This window comes from Triticum aestivum, chromosome 5A (genome assembly GCF_018294505.1).
Source record: "Triticum aestivum cultivar Chinese Spring chromosome 5A, IWGSC CS RefSeq v2.1, whole genome shotgun sequence".
NCBI lineage: Eukaryota > Viridiplantae > Streptophyta > Magnoliopsida > Poales > Poaceae > Triticum > Triticum aestivum.
In genome coordinates, this window is record NC_057806.1 from 245509500 (window position 1) to 245524193 (window position 14694).

At 44.4% G+C, this 14694-nt stretch overlaps 1 pseudogene across 1 annotated transcript; it reads right to left on the bottom strand.

Moving 5' to 3' along the window:
* Window positions 1-265: 265 nt before the first annotated feature.
* LOC123102895 (V-type proton ATPase 16 kDa proteolipid subunit-like) lies at window positions 266-9118 on the bottom strand (annotated as a pseudogene). The gene is made up of 5 exons (XR_006449461.1): window positions 8855-9118; window positions 3723-3786; window positions 2432-2625; window positions 1909-2194; window positions 266-690 (listed from the first exon to the last, which is right to left on the bottom strand). The product of XR_006449461.1 is annotated as a V-type proton ATPase 16 kDa proteolipid subunit-like (transcript).
* Between the last annotated feature and the right edge of the window lie 5576 nt (window positions 9119-14694).

The following is a 14694-nucleotide window of genomic DNA, read 5'->3' on the forward strand; positions in this document are numbered from 1 at the left end:
TCAAACTATTTTTAATGACCCTTTTAAACCAAAGGGTCCCATTCTACTCCCTTCATTCCTAAATATTTGTTTTCTTAGGCATTTTAAATGACTACTACATACGGATATATGTAAATATATTTTAGAGTGTAGATTCACTCATTTTGCTCCGTATGTAGTCACTTGTTGAAATGACTAGAAAGACAAGTATTTAGGAACGGAGGGAGTAGTTTCAAACCATGTGTACTTCTCCTTTGCGACACAAGAAAGGATATTGGGGGATGAATGGACAAAACTCAATTGCATTGCAAGTTCTCGCTTATTCACCAGATTACACCGTCCAGCCAGACCCAAAAGGTAAATAACTGTGCATACATAAGCACCAACCCCCTCCCAGCATCTTGACGGGAAAAGAATGGTACATCAAGGGCAAAACTCCCTTGGCTACAGATGTTTTTTTCTCCACCAAACAGAAGAATGAAAACTAGACATGATAACCTCTAGAGCTCAGTTTGCTGTCTGAATAATATAAAACAAGAGGGCACACAGGGCCGCGTGTGTGGAACATGCCTAATTGGCTAATCGGCACGAGACTGGCCAGCTCGGGATGACAGGATGATGCCGACAATGAGACCGTAGAGAGCGAGCGCCTCTGCGAAGATGAGGATGAGGATCATGCCGACAAACAGCTTGGGCTGCTGAGCATTTGCCCTGCAGACAATGACGTTTGATCAGAACGGGGTACAATTTAGGCAAGTTCCAATTGACCCTCCGATGGTAAGGCACGCATGTCAAATCAACAGTATATACAAGGAAAAAGAATTAAATTACATAATCTTTGTACTTAGCAATTATCAGGTCTTACCCAGGGAGCAACAAACCTGTAGAAAGGGAAGAGCTAACTAATAACATTGACAAATACTAAACCCTTAACAAGGAATTAGAATCAGCGTAGCTTAGTTCCAAGTTTGGGAGTTTCATTTACAGATAGCAGTACACATACATATTGCCAAAACTTAACAAGCAGAGAGAATCATACTAGTAACTAAACATATAGGACATCACACTAATAAACTACAAAGACCAGAACAAATACAAAGTATACAGTTCAGAGAGTATCATAAATCCACAAAGGCGGTTCCACTGAAAAATGTTTTTGCCTGGTGAGCAGCATATATAAAGTAAATCCACCAATAATAGACCGACCTACACAAAATTCATGGTGAAAGAAGTAATTGACATAACAAAGGCTCATCATCTATAGTACGTAGGTGAGGGAAGAAATAGCCAGCGTCATTTTTCTAAAACTCAAGATTGTTTCCTAAGATAATTGGTACAACAAGCATATCATGCCTAGAGTGTAGTACTAATAAGAGCTCGTATATGTTCATCCTCAGATTTCAGCTTATTGATGAATTGTTAGTCTAGTCATAAACAACCTAAGTGGATTTGTGTAGAGAATGATCCATGCTGTAACTGAAATTTACTTCTGTTAAGGCTATATATTGGAGTATACGAGACAACTAAATAAATGAAACTTGAACAGCGAGCCTACAGAGATTCGAATCTCAAACAGAATCCGGCCTATGACATATTGGGTCAGAACCATCCACCTAAATGCATCCCTTCAAAGGCAACACGTGCGCCCTACTACTCCCTCCGTTCCTAAATATAAGTCTTTGGAGAGATTTCACTATGGACTACATACGGAGCAAAATGAGTGAATCATACTCTAAAATGCATCTACATACATACGTATGTAGTCTATAGTGGAATCTCAACAAAGACTTGTATTTAGGAACGGAGGGAGTACTATGTAGGCACAGGCGTGAGGCATGTGCATTAACAATGCAAATTAGTCATAAACAAACCAACATACCAGCAAAATCAGTGCGCATAACACAGTAAGAGATGATAAATTGAGCTTACCTGACTCCAGCATCACCAACAATGCCGATGGCCATGCCAGCAGCAAGTCCGGCAAGGCCACAGGCGAGCCCGGACGAGAGGTGGGCGTAGCCGTCGAAGAGGTAGTAGGGCTTGGCCTTGGGGTTGATCCCGGTACTGATGATGACAGCGATAATAAGCCCGTAGATACCGAGCACTCCAGCCATGACAACGGGCACGATGGACTTCATGACGAGCTCCGGGCGCATGACTCCCATGGACGCCACGCCGACGCCGCTCTTGGCCGTCCCGTAGGCCGCCCCCATACCTGCAAGCATGGGACACGGAAAGATCTCGTCAACGATCGCAGGGACAAACCCAGACCAAAGCGCGCGCTTCGTCTCGGCTGCTAAACGAATCGAATCTACGGAATCGAAGGACCAGCGCGCTAGAAGGGACAACGCTCCGCCGATCCGGGCGGATCAGAGCTCCAACCGTATTCCCCCAAACATATGTAAGCTACACAAGAGGCTGGCAAGTTTGAGAGAGATGGGAGAGGGCGTACATGAGAAGACGAGAGCCGCGGCGGCGCCGAGAAAGCCGAAGAAGGGGGCGGTCTCATCGCCGCTGAACACCGACGACATCTTCCTCCTCCTGGTGCTACTGCTGGGATCGGGGTCTGCTCGCTCGACCACCCAAGCAAGAGCTCGAGCTTTTCTGTTGTCGCTTTGGATTTGGCCTGGGCTTCCACGATCTGATCTGAGGAGGAGGGCGTTGGAGATTGGGGAAGAAGAAGACGTACGGGGTGGGGCGGAATGTTTTTTACTGGACGGTTTTGCCCCTCTGGATGTAGGAGCCGTGTACCCCGTGGTTGCCCGGTCAGGAGGGGCACCGGTGCCCTTGCCTGGGTGTAGATTGTAGAATTGGTGTCTCGCTGCTCGTGGGCCACGTGGAAGGAGCGTTGCGTGGTTGATGTTGTTCCAGACTCTCTCTCTCTTTTTTTTGCATTCATGTTGTTCCAGCCTTTCGCGTGCCCATGGGTCGTGCTCTGGAAGCATTGTTAAGGACATCGTTAACTGATAGCTGTTTGGTGGGCTGGTGAGTAGGAGATTAATAGGCTAATCGGCAAGTTAATCGACCATTTAATTAATTAATTGGACGATTTATCGGGTAATCGGCTACTCGGGGACCCTATAAATAGGGATTAATCGGCAAGTTAACTGGTTAATCGGATGAATTCTTGAACAGGGTCTGGAAGACGATTTCTGGCAAGCAGGAGGGGTGAGGTTCGTGTGTCGCGAGTCGTCCATCTGCGTCAATATTCCTAAAAGAAATTAGGGTTTCAATTTTCGTAAATTGATTTGTGAATATAATGTTGTGTTGTTAATGTGCGTAGTGCACTTGAATATAATGTTGTGTTGTTAATGTGCGTAGTGCACTTGTAGATCGAGATGGTATACTTGTAGGAGTAAGGTCGGGTACCTCTTCGTGTGCGGTGTGCCGTCTAAATAGTGGATTACAGTTTTTTTTTTTGAGGGGACTAGATTACAGAATCTAACCTATACAAATAGTAAGGATGAGCAAAAACGATTCATTCTGCCGATTGTTTGTGTTGTTCTTGTTACTTGTTGTATATTATTATTATTTTCGAGAGTACGCGAATGCGTACCATATTTTTATAGAAGACAAAATTTAAAATACAAAAAGAATATAACTTGTTGCGAACAACAAGCGTAGTTTAGACACCACACCAGGCTAGTCCGAAGATAGCGACCATCGACAACACAAACTACAAAGCAAAAGGAGCTTGTCCAAAAACAGAGCAACATCGCCGCGTCTCGACCATCGCCCGACACCTCCGAAGACAACACCAACTCCCGGTGAACTTCCCTCGTCGACGCACCATCCACTCTTCAATGCCTAAAAGAAAGTGGCAAGTAGATGGCAGAACTTGGTCAGTTCACAAAAGACACCGTCTTGGATTCACCGGCGATGACGTACATTGCGCCACTGAAGATCGTCTTAGACAACGACGAGCACCGAAATAGCTCAACATGGAACCTCGAGACTGTGTCTTCAAACGCGATGCTCCCAACAGAGTAACGACGTAGAGGACGCCGCCATCACGCCGATTCAACCCGAACCTAGGCTTTCGCCCGGAGACCGCTACCAATCACAAGCGCGAGAGATGGAGATGCCGACACACCTGATGAGGACATGACTACCTTGGATATGACCAAAAATATTGCATATATGCATATTTGTCAGGTGATTTCTAGTGCAAACTATTCAATAATCTATTTATGTTATCCAGAACAAAAATACTTCACACACTTTTGTGTTTTGTCTAATTGCAGGTGTATGGGACATTTGTACAATCCACATATGAGATAAGGAAGAAAGAGATGTTTATTTGCTGTCCAAAAAGTTCTCTCACGTCACTTTTGGCCCAAGAGAAGATAGAGTCCAAGTCTCTCACGTTCTGGATTCAGATTCGGACTGCACAGACATACCTGACTCAAAACGCACACAAGTTTTTCATACGGACTCCGAATTGGGTGATTCTTTTTTTGTTGGAAACTAGATTTCGTGCACTTTCCAACCCAATTGGAATCTCCTTCAAATTCGTCCGGAGCGTTGAGTTGTGGACGAAACAATCTGATGCTGCAGCAGAATCCGAGTCAAACTACAAGTCCAAAGGTGTTACATCACCTCCACTTGGGCCCATGAGCCTTGTACGACCTAGGTTTAGTTTTAGGCTGCCTTGGGACGTCCTCCCACCTCCTTGGCCGCCACCCCTTGCTCCTATATAAGTAGATCCATCTAGTAGCTTTTTCCTTGGGATTTGTTTAGTTAAAAGTTAGCCATTGCAACTTCGTGTACTTTGTTTGTGTCCAACGACCAGACCAAGACCGTTTACGGATCCCCACATTTATCAATACTTCATCTATACTCGCAATATTCGGATTGCTTTTATCATATTCTTGCTTGTTCTTCGATTGCTTGCAGGAATAGACCTTTGTGGTCAGGTTGATTGTGCTCCGGCGTGGTCAATAACCTCTCGGAGTTGGTTTAGCGATTGCTAAGGCGCAACGTCGTGCACGTTTGTAGTCGGATCGTCAAAGTCGTCTCCACCAAATCGATAGTTATCATCTCATCGAAAGATCGGGACACCTTTGCCTCTATCAAGTGGTATCAGTTTTCAGGTTGCTCGGTGAGAATTTCCAGTTTTCCTAGATTAGATTTATTTTCTTACCTATTATCCAAGAAAAAGCCACAAAAAAGAGTTAGATCTATTCATCCTTGGTCCAAGCCCGTCTGAGCCTTTGCAATTTTCTTTTCATTGCTTGCATAGTTGAATTATCGGTTGCATCGTCGTGTCGAGTTGCTGGTCTTAGTGTCTAGTTCGTTTAGAGTTTCGAGTTCTGTTCACATTAGTCACGCCGCCGCTGCATCATTATCCCTTCCGCCGTCCATCATCCCATCTATTAATTTCCACCACGTGCTATGCACTGTTCATTGTCATAATCATAGTTGAGGTTATTCACATCTTCGCCTAATCCAATCTACATCTTATCTAGTTTGTCTTGGAAAGAGGGAGAAAAAAAAGAGAGAGAAAAAAAAAGAGAAAAAAGGAAAGAAAAAAAAAGAAAAAGAGAGAGAAGAAAAAGAAAAAAAACGTGAGAAAAAAAAGGAGAGAAAAAAAATCGAATCTATCTAGAATCAATCTCGTACCTGAATTCGGATTGGAATCTGTTTTGCGCACTGTTCAGTAAAACAGGTGTATCTTCCTCATACGAAGTCCGTTTTGGCTCCGTGAGTACTCAAATTGAAGCTAGAGACGAGCCGCATCTAAATAGTTGCAGAAGCTTGTTCAATATTTGACACCTCAAAATCGGCTTCTAAATAGGTCTTTTTGCCCTCTGAAGTTCGCGAACACAGCTTGTTCCAATTTTTCAGGCGAGTTTTAGAATTCTTTGACTCCTCATATCAACTCGGAATTGAGTGATTCTTTTTGCATTGGAAAGCTTGAGTTAGTAGCATTCTTTGAAAGAATTTATCAGAAAATTGGCTCAAACTTTTTAAGAGGAAAGTTGGAGAGAGAGTTGTTGTATATCCTGCTTGGCAATTGTTTTTCATCATTATCTTCACTTATATCTTGCTGTCAAGAGCTACTTAGTATCCTTCATTGATGCTAGTTGTGCTACGCCGTGACCTCATTAGTGTTCTAGGCTCGCGTCTCTAGTCCGGTCTAGCCTAGGACCAGCACAGTACCGTCGTTGAGCGTTTATTCAACATTGCATCTTTGAATTGATTATTGCTAATCTTTTGCTACCATATATAGCCAACCCAGCTCCACACATTTCTACACCGTGTATACGTACGCTCCCCTGGCAATCGCTTTACTCAATATTCGGAGTTACTTGACACCGCTGGTTGCCAATCACCGCCTGTTGCATGGTAAGAACTTGTAAGACATTGATATTTGCTTTACTGTGAGCGTTTTACCACCACATCCTAGTAGTTATAGGAACATTATTTTTGGGTTTTGTTTCTTGTTCTACTAATCATGACAGGATCCAGAGTCAATTCATGGGCTTTGTCGATCGCGGGAGACGTGCCACCACCTTTGCAAATACCACAACCGTCACGAGAGGTGCACAAACATCCAAATGCACATGATCAGGTTAATGTATCTATACCACCATTTAATGGTCGTTTTAAACCTGCTTTATATATTGAATGGGAGTTCGACATAAAAAATATATTTGCTTCCCATAATTTTGATGAACATAAAAAGGTTAAGGTTGCGGTTGGTTCTTTCACTGGTTATGCTTTGGTTTGGTGGAGTGAATATTGTCGGTTACACCCTGATTATATACCTACTACTTGGGATGATTTGAAACTTGCCATGCGACATACTTTCGTCCCTGCTTATTATACTCGTGACATGATTAAGAAGTTGCAACACTTAAAACAAGGTAGTGAAACTGTAACAAAATATTATGATGATTTACAAACTACCTTGTTGCATTCCTCTTTAGAAGAAAGTGAAGATGATTTTATGGATAGATTTTGGGGAGGATTAAACCGTGATATTCAAGAGATACTAATTCATGAAGAGTGTTATCCTATGGACCATTTGTTTCATCTTGCTTGCAAAGCTGAACAGGAAATAAAACAACGTGTTGGCCACGAGGAGAACAAGCGCACGGTGCACATTCCAAGAGTTGATATGATTGTTCCTTCAACTACTCGGCATAGTATGACAACCACATCCGTTGTTGTCAGGACTACATCACCTCCACCATGTGACACATCGCCCCCGAGAATGGCTACATCATCTGAGTTGATCATAAGAGGTAATGACAAAGGTACTGATCTTCCATCTCTACATGAGAATGATGAATGCCTTGTCAATTTGAATGCACCATCTGATGAGCTACCCACTACTTTGATCACACCACCTATTTTAGAGGACTACGTTGATAATTTGACTTTGCCATGTGATCAAATAACTAAAATACCAACAATTTTGAGTGCACCCATTGAATTAACTATTGATGCAAAAGAACCAATGTTTAATCATTTTGATATGACCTCTAATCTTGGTGATGATTCTGTGTTGAATGACTTATTGCATGTTTGCTTATTTAAGCATGTTGTAGCATGTAAATTTGATGCAAGTAAGGTTTATTCACCAATGTTGGGATGGTTTAATGATGAACATTGTCAATCTTTTGAAATGAATAAGAGCTTCACTTATATGTGCAAACTGAGTTGCAATATTTTCATGCCTTCTACTTCTTGTGCTAATTTTTTGGCTTTAGATTTTATGAACTGTGCAAGTTACTCATCTATTCATGTGTCATATATGCAAAAATCAAGGGAAATAAAAATGGATGACATATACATATACAACATGTACACCTTGTCTCCTTTGTTAGCCACATTTCAGATTAAGCAACGCCGAGGACGGCTTTATTTTCAAGAAGGGGAGGATGATGAGGACATGACTACCTTGGATATGACCAAAAATATTGCATATATGCATATTTGTCAGGTGATTTCTAGTGCAAACTATTCAATAATCTATTTATGTTATCCAGAACAAAAATACTTCACACACTTTTGTGTTTTGTCTAATTGCAGGTGTATGGGACATTTGTACAATCCACATATGAAGATAAGGAAGAAAGAGATGTTTATTTGCTGTCCAAAAAGTTCTCTCACGTCACTTTTGGCCCAAGAGAAGATAGAGTCCAAGTCTCTCACGTTCTGGATTCAGATTCGGACTGCACAGACATACCTGACTCAAAACGCACACAAGTTTTTCATACGGACTCCGAATTGGGTGATTCTTTTTTTGTTGGAAACTAGATTTCGTGCACTTTCCAACCCAATTGGAATCTCCTTCAAATTCGTCCGGAGCGTTGAGTTGTGGACGAAACAATCTGATGCTGCAGCAGAATCCGAGTCAAACTACAAGTCCAAAGGTGTTACATCACCTCCACTTGGGCCCATGAGCCTTGTACGACCTAGGGTTAGTTTTAGGCTGCCTTGGGACGTCCTCCCACCTCCTTGGCCGCCACCCCTTGCTCCTATATAAGTAGATCCATCTAGTAGCTTTTTCCTTGGGATTTGTTTAGTTAAAAGTTAGCCAGTGCAACTTCGTGTACTTCGTTTGTGTCCAACGACCAGACCAAGACCGCTTACGGATCCCCACCATTATCAATACTTCATATATATTCGCAATATTCAGATTGCTTTATCATATTCTTGCTCGTTCTTCGATTGCTTGCAGGAATAGACCTTCGTGGTCAGGTTGATCGTGCTCCAGCGTGGTCAATAACCTCTCGGAGTTGGTTTAGCGATTGCTAAGGCGCAACATCGTGCACGTTTGTAGTCGGATCGTCAAAGTCGTCTCCACCAAATCGATAGTTATCATCTCATCGAAAGATCGGGACACCCTCGCCTCTATCAACACCTTGGCGGAGCCTCCAAGGAGGGGAACGACGCCCACGGACACCGTTGCCGCCTCACGGGCAGGAATTTCTTTCGGATCGCCCTGCACCTCCATCCCTGCCCTCCAAATTGGGGCCACAACATCCAAGTTGGCCAGTCCACCGCCGCCGCACCACCTCACCATCATAGCCGAGAAGTCGTGGTCCCTCCAAGACCCACACCGCCAGGAGCACACAGCCATACCACCAACACCTCCACGGCAGAGAACTCGCCGAGCTCTCTTCATGCCCGACCAAGGGTCCCCGGACCGCACACCAAACCGTCAGGCCAACTCTCGGCAGACGGCTATGTCACGTCCCTACAACCCAGATTGGACCCATCCGGCCCACTCCACCGCCTCCAACGCCCACGACCACGAGGGCACCATGACGGAGGCACGAAGACTGCGCGTGCTCGGCCGCCACAAGCGCAACCGCTCTTGGCCGAGCACCACCACGCCACCATGCCCTAACCGCGCCGCAGCCGCCTTGACCCGCCTAGTCATGTGTTGTCGCCTCCAGGAGGGGCCACCGCGCCGCAACCAGCTACTCCCGCGAGCCCCAGCCGCGCTCCTCCACCCCACTGCGAGGCTCCGCCGTGCGCCGTTACTCCAGCTCTAGATCTCGCAGCCCAACCAGCGCGAGGGGCATGCCCGACCAGCACGAGCGCCAGATCCTGCCACCGCCAGCCGCCCACGGGCTTTGCCCGCCGACATGCGCCGACGGCGGCGAGGGGGTGAGGGAGAGGGGGCGGCGGCGGCGATGTCGAGGGTTTCCACCCGAGCCTCCCCTGGGGGGCGACACGGGGGCGAGAGGTGGGGAACGGGAGGTCCCTTCTAATGTGTGGTTTCTCACGACAAAAGATACCATTGTTCTCATGCAAGAACTATCATCTTCGACCAACATTTCTATAGAAGAAATGGAAGACAACGGTTTTTTCCAAGCGATTGGAGCATATCAACAATATCAACAAAGAGGAGCAGAGTTACATCCAAGGAGTTTACTAGAAAGGTTAGTTCTTCTTGTATATTTGGTCTTGATACATGTTTCCTGTTCTAGACCCGTTAATCTCTCTAACACTTTTTGAATTTAGCACTCATGTTTATGTGCTAGCTACTCCCTTCGTCCGATGAAAAGTGTACATATAGAAATTTTAAGACAGATTATGAAGTGAAGTAAATAATGCATTGGAAAGGTGCAAGTCACTATCTCTCTACTCTTTAATTACCCAACCTCCAATGAGCTAAGTGCATGTAAAAATTAAGAAGGCCAAGTGTAGAATGTTATTGGTCTTGATTACCGTGTGATGAGAGAGGCGTATTTTTTATTTTAAAATACATTGGAAAGATAAAAATACACTCTTTTGTGGACAAATTTTAAAGCCAAACGTACACTCTTCACCAGACGGAGGGAGTATGTGTTTTTGTACTTGTTTGTTTCCTACGAATATCTCTGTTGTCGCACATATTAAGTCTGTTTAGTATGAGATATTATGATCTAGAATCTTAAGATACAAATAAAAACCATCACAGTTACTTTATGTGTGTAAAAATTATTGCATTAAGTTACAAATGCTCAAAGTTAACATTATGATGCTAAACTTGTTAGTTACAATTAATGAAAATTTAATTAATTAATCATTTTGATTTATTTATGGGTCAACTTCACAATTAGAAATGTTACAACAATTGTGATGTAGAATTCTTCCAATTTAAATGAAAATTTATTTCAATATTTTCGTGTATGTAATTTTTTTATGTTAAGTCACTGACACACTAAAACTTAATATTGGCATATAGTATCTTACAATGGAAAAAAAGATGGCAGCAGCTAAAAGTGTTGTGTTAAGTTACAAGGCTGAAACTTAATATTCTAACGCATAACTGCTTTTGGCGCTCCCTCCTGCCACATACCACGTGATGTAGGGTGGAACCCTAGGGGCCAATCTTTTACGATTTGGAGGGGGAATCCCGAAGAACACGACGAACACACGAGGGAAATCACGAAGGGAAACAAAAGGAATCACTCAAATCAACGAGATGTGCTAGATCCATGAACACAAAGAGGGATACATGATTCAAATCCAACAAAGAGGGATACAAATGGTAGCAAACTCTTCTCCTAGAAGGAGGTCTTGAATCCACTAGGGGATCTTCCCACAAGAGGGTCTTGAATCCACTTGGGGGATCTTCTCCTAGGAGGCCTCAGTCTCCAAACGGAGTAGTATCAAGTGGATGAGCAATGCTCTATCTGTAGTATGAGCTAAACCAATGCTAACCCTAGAAAGAGGGAGGATGAGGAGTATATATAGTCTAGAGGGACGAATGGGATACATGGGCCTCGGCCCTAGTCATTGTGTGCACACAGGTGTCGGACGTCCGACGGGTTCCAGACGTCCGAAGGCTCGCAAGGGTCCGGTCGTATGGAGGGCACCGGTCGTCCGGTGATTCTGCGCTGGTCAGGCACCATCAGATGTCCGGAGGGCTCGGTCGTCCGGGGCTCGGTCGTCCAGAGGGCTCGCACTTCTGTTAATTTTCGTTCTGTTGGGTGGCACCGGATGTCCGGAGGGGCTCGATCGTCTGGGTGCTGGGGGTTGTCGGACGTCTGGCTGTTGTAGGACTCACTGGCTAGGGCTTGGGCTGGTTGGTTGGTGCTCCAGTCGTCGGACGTCCGATGTGGTTCGGTCGTCCGGAGGCTGTAGACGTCTGGCAGCTTCTTCTCTTGGTCCTCGTACTTGGTGTCCTCGCCATCTTGGTCATTGGGTGTAGTTGCTCCGTGGCTATCCTCTAGGTACCTGATCACACATAGGGTTTCCGCTTGAGGTAGTAGCCATGCTTCATATGAAGAAAGGGTAAGTTCGGAGAGGAACGAGTACACCTTAGTTTCAATAGCCCTCGCTCGATTTCTAGTCATTGGTTCACATGGTGTTGTAGGAGATGTAGGTAGATCCATGGGGATGACCGTAGGATGCTCTACATCACCCCCCCCCCCGGGGAAAGGTCCGACCTCGGGTCGAAAGCCTCATCGCCATGGTAGGGAGAGAGATCCTTGACATTGAAGACATCGCTCATATTGTACTTGTCGCACGGTAGGTCGATCTTGTATGCATTGTTGTTGTAGCATGCTAGCACCTTGAAGGGTCCGTCGGCTCGAGGTAGAAGTTTGTACTTGCGTTTGTTGGGGAAGCGGGACTTGCAACGGTGTATCCACACAAGATCTCCAATGTTGAATATCATGGGTTGCTTGTTGATGTTGAGCTTGGTCGCGAGGCGTTGTACATGGCGCTCGATGGTGTGCCTTTTATCTTCATGCACCTTCTTGAGATATCTCCCTCATGCGCCCGCGTCCATGTTGATGCGCTCTTGTGGTGGTAGAGGTAGGATGTCCAATGGGGACAACGGGTTGAATCCGTAGACGACCTCGAAGGGTGACTTGCCGGTAGTCGAATGTCTTGCGCGACTTTAGGCGTACTCGGCGATGAGTAAGCACTCCTCCCACTCCTTGATGTTCTTATTGATCAACACGTGGAGGAGAGTAGATATCGTCTTGTTCGTGACCTCCGTTTGCCGTCAGTTTGTGGATGGTATGCCGAAGAGAACAAGAGCTTAATTTCGAGCTTGGCACATAGGGTCTTCCAAAAGTAACTTAGGAACTTGATGTCGCGGTCCGAGACAATCGACTTTGGCACTCCATGTAGACGCAAGATTTCCCTACAAAAGAGATTGGCAACATGTGAAGCATCGTCTATCTTATTGCATGGAATAAAATGTGCCATCTTAGAGAAACGGTCCACGACAACAAACAATGAATCTTTGCCATTTCGAGTTCTAGGTAAACCAGGCACATAGTCCATACTAATATCTTCCCATGGGTGATACAGAATAGGAAGTGGCATATAAAGAGCATGGGATTGAGCTTTAGACTTAGCTTTGCGACATGTAGAGCATCGATTTGTGAAGCGCGAGACGTCACGGAACATCTTGGGCCAAAAGTAGTTCTTAGAGAGCGTGGCAAATGTCTTGTCGCGTCCAAAATGACCCATAAGTCCTCCATCAGCCTCTTGCAAAAGTAACAAACGAAGAGAAGACTCGGGGATACATAGTTTGTTAGCTCTCATAAGATAATCATCCTTGATGTAAAAGCGTTCCCAAGATGTATGCGTCAAACATTTGGCATATGGAATAGCAAAAGTAGGATCATGCACATACAAGCCTTTTATGTGCTCAAAGCCAATGACATGCAATTCAAGTTTAGTTACAAGCATGCATTTGCAGGATAAAGCATCCGCCACAACATTTTCCATACCTTTGATGTACTTGATAACATAAGGATAGGATTCAATAAACTCACTCCATTTGGCATGTCGCTTATTCAGTTTAGTTTGACCCTTGAGGTATTTAAGCATTTCATGATCCATATGGATGACAAATTCATGAGGGCGAAGATAATGTTCCCACACATGCAAGACTCTCACTAAAGCATATAGCTCTTTGTCGTAAATGGGGTAGATAAGTTATGGGGCAGTTAAGTTGCGCTCATGAAGGTTTCTCACTAAAGTAAGCTATGGGGCACTTCTCTTGCATTAACACACCTCCTATATCGTTGCCACTAGCATCGCAATGAACTTCAAAGGTTTTGCTAAAATTGGGCAAGGCAAACAAAGGAGCATGTGTAAGCAAATTCTTAAGCTCATGAAATGCGGTATCTTCGGATGGTCCCCAAACAAATGGTGCGTTCTTTTTACTCAAGGCATGCAAAGGAGATGCAATAGTGCTAAAGTCCTTAACGAATCTATGATAGAAACCGGCTAAGCCAAGGAAACTACACACTTGTTGCAAGTTGGTTGGTTGTGGACAAGGTTTAATAGCACCAATTTTAGCTTCATCTACATGAACACCCTTAGAAGAAACAATGAAACCCAAGAAAACAAGCTTATCAACACCAAAAAGGCATTTGTCCATATTAGCATAAAGGCGCTCTTTTCTTAGAGTGTGCAAAATGGTTCTAAGATGGGTGACATGAACTTCTAGAGACATGCTAAACACGAGGATGTCGTCAAAGTAGACCACAACAAATACGCCAATGTAAGGGTAAAGGACATAATGCATCACACGCATAAAAGTGTCGGGTGCTTCGGATAAACCCATAGGCATGACCAACCATTCATACAAGCCAAATTTGGTTTTGAAAGCGGTCTTACATTCATCACCTCTTGGATGCGAATTTGGTAATAGCCACTCTTAAGATCAATCTTAGAGAAAATGGTGGCTCCGCTAAGATCATCTAGCATATCATCAAGGCGTGGAATGGGATAGCGATAACGAACGGTGATAGCATTAATGGGATGGCAATCGGAACACATGCAAAAACTACCATCTTTCTTAGGCACAAGAATAACCGAAATGGCACAAGGACTTAAGCTTTCACGTACATGCCCGTTGTCAATGAGTTGTTGCACTTATCGTTGTATTTCCTTGGTTTCTTTGGGGTTGATGCGGTAGGGTGCCTTGTTCGGTAATGGTACACCAAGGATGAGGTCGATTTGGTGTTCGATGCCGCGAAGAGGAGGTAGTCCCGGAGGTAGCTCATCGGGAAAAATTTCCTTGAATTCCTGCAATAGAGAAGACAACACTAAAGGTAGATTGTGAGAGGTGTTAGTCCTTGCCACTTCATCTTTGCACAATAGGACATAGTGCACAACACCTGATGGGTTCTCACACACTTCTCTCATCTCACTTTTGGTAGCAAATAGCACTAACTTTTTTCTTGTCTCTCATCGTGGTGGCACTCATTTGGGGCTTGTGGCTCTCACTCCCTTTTTGGT